An 8,966-nucleotide genomic window follows, 5' to 3' on the forward strand; every position below is an offset into this window, starting at 1 on the left:
TAAATAATTATGTTAAAAACCAATGAAATTAAATTGGCATTCTTAAATTATATTTTCAAACTGGATATGGTAGTCCCTACCTCTTATACTAGCACTCAGGAGGCACAGGTAGTGAGTGGCAGGCAGATCTCCAAAAGTTTGAGACCAGCCTGGTCTACAAAGCCAGTTCCGGCCAGCGAGGGATGCTCAGTAAGACCCTGCCTCAAAAAAGAAAAAAAAAAACGTGTGTGTGTGTGTGTGTGTGTGTTTTGAGACAGGGTTTCTCTGTGTAGCTTTGCACCTTTCCTGGATCTCGCTCTGTAGACCAGGGGATTAAAGGCATGTACCATGCCTGGCCTTATTCTGCTTTTTAAAAACAAGAATAAATGGGCCGGGCGGTGGTGGCGCACACCTTTAATCCCAGCACTCGCAGATGTTTGTGAGTTCGAGGCCAGCCTGGGCTACAGAGTGAGATCCAGGAAAGGTGCAAAGCTACACAGAAACCCTATCTCGAAAAAAAAAAAAAAAAAAAAAAAAAATCAAGAATAAATGTTGTTCTTCAACATCTCACAAATGCCATTTGCAGACAGCTAGGTCAGTTTGCAAGCGCCATATCCTCAGTGAAACAGAAGGTCAGCTCACCTCCTTGTGGTGAGTATCTGTTTCCTCCCTAATTAACTACAAAGTCCAAAGCCTGGTGAAAGACTCCCCTCAAGATCAACCCTCAGCCTACGGTATTTTCAGTCTGACTTTTCACAGCGCCCCTTCTACTTATCTGTATCTCAAGAGACTTAGTTCTCTGGAGCTTAAATTAGTATTATCAGGGATGGAGAGATTGCCCAGTGGCCAAGAGCACTTACTGTTCTTCCAGAGAACCTGAGTTTGTGCCCTAGCGTCCACATCAGGTCGTTCCTCACTCTCTTAACTCCTTCTGATCTCTGGCACTGCACACACATGCACAAACTTCTACATAGACCAGTGGTTCTCACCCTTCCTAATGCTGCGACCCTTTAATCCAGTTCCTTATGTTGTGGTAACCGACCCCCCACAACCATAAAATAATTTTCGTTACTACTTCATAACTGTAGTTGTGCTACTGTTACGAATTATAATGTAAACACCTGTGTTTTCCTATGGTCTTAGGCGGTCCCTGTGGAAGGATTGTTCAACACACACACCCAGGGGTCACGACCCACAGGTTGAGAACCACTGACATAGACAAACACATGATTAAAAATTAAAAAAAAAAAATTAGGGCTGGAGAGATGACTTAGCACTAAAGGGCATGTGCGGCTCTTGCAGAGGATGCAGGTTCAGTCCCCAGCATCCACAAGGTGGCTCACAAACATCTGTAAGTCTAGTTCCAGGGGCTCCAACTGCTCTCCTTGGGCATCTGGCAAGCAAGCGGTGCACAGACATACATGCAGGCAAAACACTCATATACATACATTAAATGAATCTTTTTTTTTAAAAAAAAAAAGTAACTGAAAATTAGTAGACTATGAAGTTGTTTTTCAAAATAGGCAATCAGATGCATGGTTTCTGTATCTCAGAACACTGTACACCTGGAGCAGAACTACAGCTTTTCCTCCAGCTCGTCCGACCGGAGCTCTCCAACGTGACATCTGCAGCTCCCATTACAGATGGGAGAGCCAGCTGTGTCACAAAGAGCTATTTTACGTACTGCTAATCAAACCTAAACCTTCCCCAAGTGACAGCCCCTAGTCACAGTAGTTCTAAAACAGGATGGTAGATGTGGAGCATTCCTCTGCTTTCATGGAACAAGAGAAATATGTAATATGTAAACCTGTCTTGTGTGCATGCATGAATGCTCTTGATTAAAAGCAACAACAACACAGGACCAGGTGGTGGTGGCACACAACTTTAATCCCAGCACTCGGGAGGCAGAGGCAGGCGGATCTCTGTGAGTTTGAGTCCAGCCTGGTCTACAGAGCAAGTTCCAGGACAGTCAGGGCTACACAGAGAAACCCTGTCTTGAAAAAAACCCAAGTAAATGAATAAATAGCATAGGACTTGTGAAATAATGGTACTTGCTCTGTAAGCATGAAGACCTGAGTTCGAATCCTGCACATCCACAGAAAAGTTGGGCATGGCTGCCCCTGCCTATGATCCCAGTATTGAGGAGGTGGAGTCAGACAGATCCTGGGAGCTTGCTGCCACCCAACTTATCCTAAACTTGAAGTTTCCAAACCAACTATAGGCTCTCTTTCAAGGAGTTAAAGCATCAAGTGGTTGAGAAAGACAGCCGATGTCTCTGGACTCCCGGCAGGCAACACAGAGAAAAACATTTGGCTCCTATTGAATAAATTCTAACTTTCACACAGAGTCTCATAGCTCTACCAATATGGAAATGCCTAGGTAATTAACTGGATTGCTAGGAAAACTTGATCATTAGCCTGATGAGCATGGACAAGTATTTCCGTACCCAAAGCACCAGACCAGCTCCTCCAACTTGGCTGACCTCACTCCTCGGCGAAGGGATTTCCCATTTTCCTTTCTCCATCCAGGTTAGAGCTCACCATATGCAGCTGGAGGGATTGGTGGACACATTGATTCATTTCTAATGCAAAATCCATTTGCTTGCTTGGACCTACTTTCTATAGCTCACAGTGTCAGCCAGTGAGATAATTCACTGTGTAATTTTCATGGCCATGACTGTGTTTTATACACATCGATTTCTTTGTTTTCTTTCCTTTCATTTGGAAATGAAGTCTCACTAGATGGCCCAGGCTGAAGCGAACTGGTAGCAATGTTCCTGTCTCAGAATTATAGGCATGAGGCACCAGCTCTACTCGCCTTTTGAACTCTTGGCTGGTACCCTGACTTATTCTCAATATTTGACTTGACGGCATTTTCCAATAGAAGTAATAACAAACAAACAAAAAAACCCAACTTCTTTTAAAGTGTCAAAAACTTTTTTTTTTTTAAAAAAGTCCTTTCTGTTATACTCCTTTGCTTTGTGTTACTGCTTGGAGTTGGAAGCTGTGTGGGTTCTGATTTAAAGGTATCTTTCTGTCCTAACCTTCCTGCTTCATTTTAGTTCCCTGTTAGAATGGCTAGCCTACCCTCCATTCTTGGTGACAGCCTTTTAGGGGTAATGTTGTGGCAAATTGGTCTGACTGTACTAATGCTTCCACGAAAATAAAAAGTAGCTGTTTGCCATCTCTCCCAGATCTTCAGGGGAGTAAATGCTTTTTATATCCATTCTGTAATTACAGGGTTAAAATATAAGGATGTCTGACTTCTGTGTGTATTTTTTCTCTCTTCTGCGTTCTTGCTTAGGCAAGATAGTTTGCTAACCAAGGACACTGGAAGCTTGGTTATCTCAGCCAGCTCTTGCTAGACTGTAACATTCTGTAACTCTTAGATTTTTGTGGGAAGAAGAAAGAAAAATACACAGAAGAGCCTGTAGGAAGAAACAAAGGGCACTACAGTTTGCCTGCACTTTTTGTAACAGTCAAAACTTCATCGTTTAACAATACATAGAGCTGGGAGATAGCTTGGTGGCAAGTGTTTGCCTTGTAAGCTTGAGGATCTATGTTCGATGCCCAGGACCACCATTTAAAACAAACAAACAAACAAACAAAAATGGCCAGCTGAGGCTATATAGTGAGACCCCCTTTCAAGAAAACAACCAACCGGGCTGGAGAGATGGCTCAGTGGTTAAGAGCACTGACTGCTCTTCCAGAGGTCCTGAGTTCAATTCCCAGCAACCACATGGTGGCTCACAACCATCTGTAACAAGATCTGATGCCCTCTTCTGGCCTGCAGTCATACATGCTGTATATATAATAAATAAATAAATCTTAAAAAAAAAAAAAAAGAAAAGAAAAGAAAACAACCAACCAACCAAAAATAGGGTCAGCAAGACTGCTCCATGGATAAAGGCACTTGCAGCCAAGCCTGAAGCCTCGAGTGTGATCCTGGATCCACACGGTGGAAGAAAAGAATGAACTCCTTCGAGCTGTTCTCCAACTCCATGTATATGCTGTCACACACCACACACACACACAGACACACACACACAAACACACACAAACACACACACACACACAGAAGATAAAAAATTAAAATTAAAAATCAACTAGGGGATGTAGAAATGGCTCAGCAGTTAAGATCATTAGCTGCTCTTCCAGAGGACCCAAGTAGCGGTAGTGAGCTTCTTTAACCCCAGTACTCAGGAGGCAGAGGCTGTTGGATTTCTGGGGCCAGCCTGGTCTACAGAGCTAGTTCCAGAACAGCCAGGGCTGTTACACAGAGGAAACCCTGTCTCGAAAAACAAAACAAACCAAAAAAAGGACCCCATTTCTATTTACTATTTACTGTCAGTATATAGTGGGAACTTAAAAGTAAAGCTTAATTTTCAAAGACTACAATACCAATCTTCAACTTTTCTTTTATTTATTTATTTATTTAATGCTGAATGCCGTTTATTGAAGGAGGGAGGAGGTCTTGAATACAGGCTTACAGCACAATGGGAGAACCCCGGAGGGCAGAAGTTCGCGACCGATGTTTTACAATCTTGCATCTAAGCTGTTAACCCATCTTCAACTTTTGTCTTCTTGCATCTCTGCCCAGCAGGCTGGGTATTCTACTTGGAAAGCATGATTATGCCTAGGCCTTTGAGTGACATGGGCCATACCTGGGAAATGTTTCTGGAGGCTAAGTATCACTTTCTTTCTTTTTTTTTGCTTTTTTGAGACAGGGTTTCTCTGTATAGTTTTGCGCCTTTCCTAGAACTCGCTTTGTAGACCAGACTGGCCTCGAACTCACAGAGATCTGGCTGCCTCTGCCTCCCGAGTGCTGGGATTAAAGGCGTGTGCCACCACCACCCAGCTAAGTATCACTTTCTACAACTGATGGCTCCCCTGTTTTAAGAAGAAATGCATATTGAAGTAGCTATGATTTAGTTGGCATTATAGGAAGCAATCTGGTGCTAAGCGTTTTTAAATGGTTGTGCTAGAAAGGCTGAACTGTCAATCTTAATTCAGGAACATGTATTAAGATTACAGCATGGGTGTAAACTGCTGGTAGCAAGAGAGAGGGGATTGGGTAAACAGATTCTTCATGGCCCTATACACGAGTCTTTCCTTGAAAGTTTTTGAAAATGGAAAGATCATCTCATTTCATTTTCTGTTATTATTATTTTTTATTTTTTGGTTTTTCGAGACAGGGTTTCTCTGTGTACTTTTGGTGCCTGTCCTGGATCTCACTCTGTAGACCAGGCTAGCCTCGAACTCAGAGAGATCTGCCTGGCTCTGCATCCCAAGGGCTGGGATTAAAGGCGTGCGCCACCACCGCCCAGCTATATTATTTTGTTTTTAAATGAACAAATCTCAAGTCATAGAAATGGCTTGTAGTGAACTTCTGCATTTGAGTTAAAGATTGTTAAACATAAAAAAATCAAACTAATTAGTTAATTAAAACACTCCTATTTTAAAGGTCAGGTTATACTGGGACCTTAATGTGAAGCCTAATTTTTTTTCTTTTATGTGCCTTGATATTTTGCCTGTAGGTATGTCTGTGTGAGAGTGGTGGATTCCCCTGTAACCTGAGTTACACACAGGTATGAGCTGCCATGTATGTGCTGGGAATTGAACCCATGGTCCTCTGGAAGAGCAGCCAATGTTCTTAACTGCTGAGTCACCTCTCCAGCCCCATAAAGCCTAATTTTGAAGGAATAATTAACCAGTTCTTTTTTGTTTGTTTGTTTGGTTGGTTGGTTTTGTTTTTCAAGACAGGGTTTCTCTGTGTAGCTTTGCACCTTTCCTGGATCTCGCTCTGTAGACCAGGCTGGCCTCGAACTCACAGAGATCCGCCTGCCTCTGCCTCCCTAGTGCTGGGATTAAGGGCGTACACCACCAATGCCCGGACAGTTCTTTTTTTGTACAGGTTTCTCTGTGACACTGGCTGTCCCAGAACTCACGTTGTAGACCACCTGCCTCTGCTTCCCTAGTGCTGGGATCAGAGGCGTGCGCCACCATGCCCGGCTAACCAGTTCTTGTCAGGCCAAATTTACTAAAATAGTCCAAGCACTTTCATGTTTCCCAGGTAAAGTGTCAGAACTCTTGCTTCTCACAAGGTTCTGAAGCCTCTGGGCGTTATTTATTTATTGTTAAAACTGGGCATTTTTCAATCTTTAAGTCTCTTTTTGTGAAAGAAAAAAAGGTTTTATTTTTATTTATCATTATAAGTGTTTGCCTGCATGTATGTGCACCTCCTGCATGCCTGGTGCTCAAGGAGATCAGAAGAGAGCATCAGATCCCCTGGAGCAGGAGTCACAGATGATTGTGAGCTGTCAAGTGGGTGCTGGGAACTGAACCTGGGACCTCTGGAAGAGCAGCCAGTGCTCTTAGCGGCTGAGTCATCTCCCCAGCCCCTCATTTCAGTCTCTGAGTGGTCTACCCCACATAAATTAAATTGCCAGAGAAACTCTTTAACTATCTGGCTCATTTTAAAGTCTCTGAGAGGTATTTTGTTTAATTTGTGTGGAGGAGAAAGGAGAAAAACTATCAGTATTTTCATTTGTGTCAAAAAAATGATTTTGGCCGGGCGGCGGCGGCGGCGGCGGCGGCAGCGCACGCCTTTAATCCCAGCACTCGGGAGGCAGAGCCAGGCGGATCTCTGTGAGTTCAAGGCCAGCCTGGGCTACCAAGTAAGTTCCAGGAAAGGTGCAAAGCTACACAGAGAAACCCTGTCTCGAAAAACCAAAAAAAAAAAAAAAAAAAAGATTGTTTGTTTGTTTGTTTGTTTTTCAAAACAGGGCTACTCAGTGTAGTTTTGGTGCCTGTCCTGGATCTCGCTCTGTAGACCAGGCTGGCCTTGAACTCACAGAGATCCGCCTGACTCTGCCTACCCCCAACCCCCAGTGCTGGGATTAAAGGCATGTGCCACCACTGTCCAGCAAAAGAATGATTTTTATTTGTCATTACTAGGAATTGGTCCTAGGGATTCATCTAGACTAGGTAGACACTCTACCACTGAGCTATATATCTCCAGTCTCATGAAAGAATGGTATTTAGTGTGTAGTCATACATATAAGTATGTGTATGTATATATAATATATAATGTGTATATGTATATATACATGTATGTATGCATAGCCTTCATACTCTCTATGTTGATGAACACACACATGAACAATGCCATCAAAAGTATTTCTTTTAGTTTCTTCTTCAGGAAAATACAAAATGGCGGACGATGCTGGAAGCCCAAGATTAAGAGCCTGTGGAGGCTTCTGTGGAGGATCCAGCAGCAATCTTAGGGGCTGAGGTTGTGGTTGTAGCCATGGTCAAGGCCATGGGGCTTGTGGGAGGTAAAGCCAAAGGCAAGGAGTGGATCCCTATCATCAAGCTGGGCCGCTGGCCAGGGACAGGAAGGTCAAGTCCCTGGGAGAGATCTACCTGTTCTCTCTGGCCACTAAGGAACCCAAGATTATTGACTCTTTCCTGGGCACATCCCTAAAAGATGAGGTTCTAAAGATCATGCCAGTTCAGGTACAGACTCGGGCTGGCCAGCAGACCAGGTTCAAGGCTTTTGTCGTTATTAGGAACCACAATGGTCATGTTGGTCTTGGTGTGAAGGAGGGAGCCATTGCCATCTGAGGGGCCATCACCTTGGTCAAGCTGTCCATTGTCCCTGTGTGGAGAGGCTACTGGGGGCACAAGATTGGCAAGCCCACACAAAGTGACGGGCGGCTGTGGCTCTGTGCTAGTGTACCTCATCAGTCCCCAGAGGCACTGGCATCATCTCTGCTCCTGTGCCTAAGAAGCGTGTGCTAATGGCCGGTATTGATGACGGCTACACATCAGTCAGGGGTTGCCCTGCCACCCTGGACAAGTTTGCCAAGGCCACCTGTGATGCCATCTCCAAGACCTACGGCTACCTGACCCCCGACCTCTGGAAAGAGACTCTGTTCACAAAGTCTCTTTCTCAGGAATTCCCTGACCATCTCGTGAAAACCCACACCTGAGTCTCTGTTCAGAGGACCCGGGCTCCAGCTGTGGCTACTAAATAAGGTTTGTTTTTGTTTTGTTTGTTTTTCCAAACAGGGTTTCTCTATCTAACAGCTCTGGCTGTCCGGGAACTCACCCTGTAGACCAGGCTGGTCTTGAACTCACAGAGCTCCACCTGCCTCTGCCTGGGATTCAAGGCGTGCGCCACCATGCCCAGTTCCTTATCAACAGTGTTTGACACCCTTCTCTGATTCTAGGAACTACAAGTCTGACTCAGGCAGGCATTTAAGGACAATTCAAATTTCGCTTTCACAGCAACGTGAAAAATTGGTCTTCTTTAGGAACTGGAGTTTCCGCTCCGGCTTTGAGCCGGTTAAGCGCATGCACAGAAATCAAAGTATCAAGAGAAAGTTCCAAGCTCTGTGGTTAACACTCACTAAGCTTTCAAGGAAGGATTTGCTCCAGCCTACAGTCTTCAGACCCCTCAGTTTGCAGTGAATGCCAAGTTCCCAGCGCTTGGCCACTGCGATTGTTTCTGTGATAAGCACATGACCCAGGCTAGCCCAATCCAGGGCAAACAGATCGGACGGCTTTTTGTTTAAATTGTTTCACACTAAAGGGGAAAGGGACTCCCCACCCCGAGATGGCCTAATTTAATATGGGGATTGAGAAAAAGAAACTTGTGAAGAGTAAAAGGTTTTGAAGGCGCCACGAGCAAAAGCAAAGGAATAACAGACATTTCTACCTCAATTCACAGAAATCTGCCAGCCTTTGCCTCCCGAGTGCTGGGATTAAGGGCCTGTGCCACTGCTGCCCGGCTATTTTTCCATTTTTAGAGATTTATTTATTTTTATTTTTATGGGTATGGGTGCCTTACCTACATGTATGTCTGTGCACTGTGTGTGTGTGTTCCTCCTGGAGGCCAGAAGAAGGTGTCAGATCCCCTAGAACTGGAATTACAGGTAGTTCTGAGCCACCATGTAGGTGCTGGGAATCAAACCCAGGTCCTCT

At 44.4% G+C, this 8,966-nt stretch overlaps 1 pseudogene; it reads left to right on the top strand.

Moving 5' to 3' along the window:
- The first annotated feature begins 7,178 nt into the window (after positions 1–7,178).
- Positions 7,179–8,017, top strand: LOC114704498 (annotated as a pseudogene).
- Positions 8,018–8,966: the final 949 nt, after the last annotated feature.

Source organism: Peromyscus leucopus, chromosome 23 (genome assembly GCF_004664715.2).
Source record: "Peromyscus leucopus breed LL Stock chromosome 23, UCI_PerLeu_2.1, whole genome shotgun sequence".
Lineage (NCBI taxonomy): Eukaryota > Metazoa > Chordata > Mammalia > Rodentia > Cricetidae > Peromyscus > Peromyscus leucopus.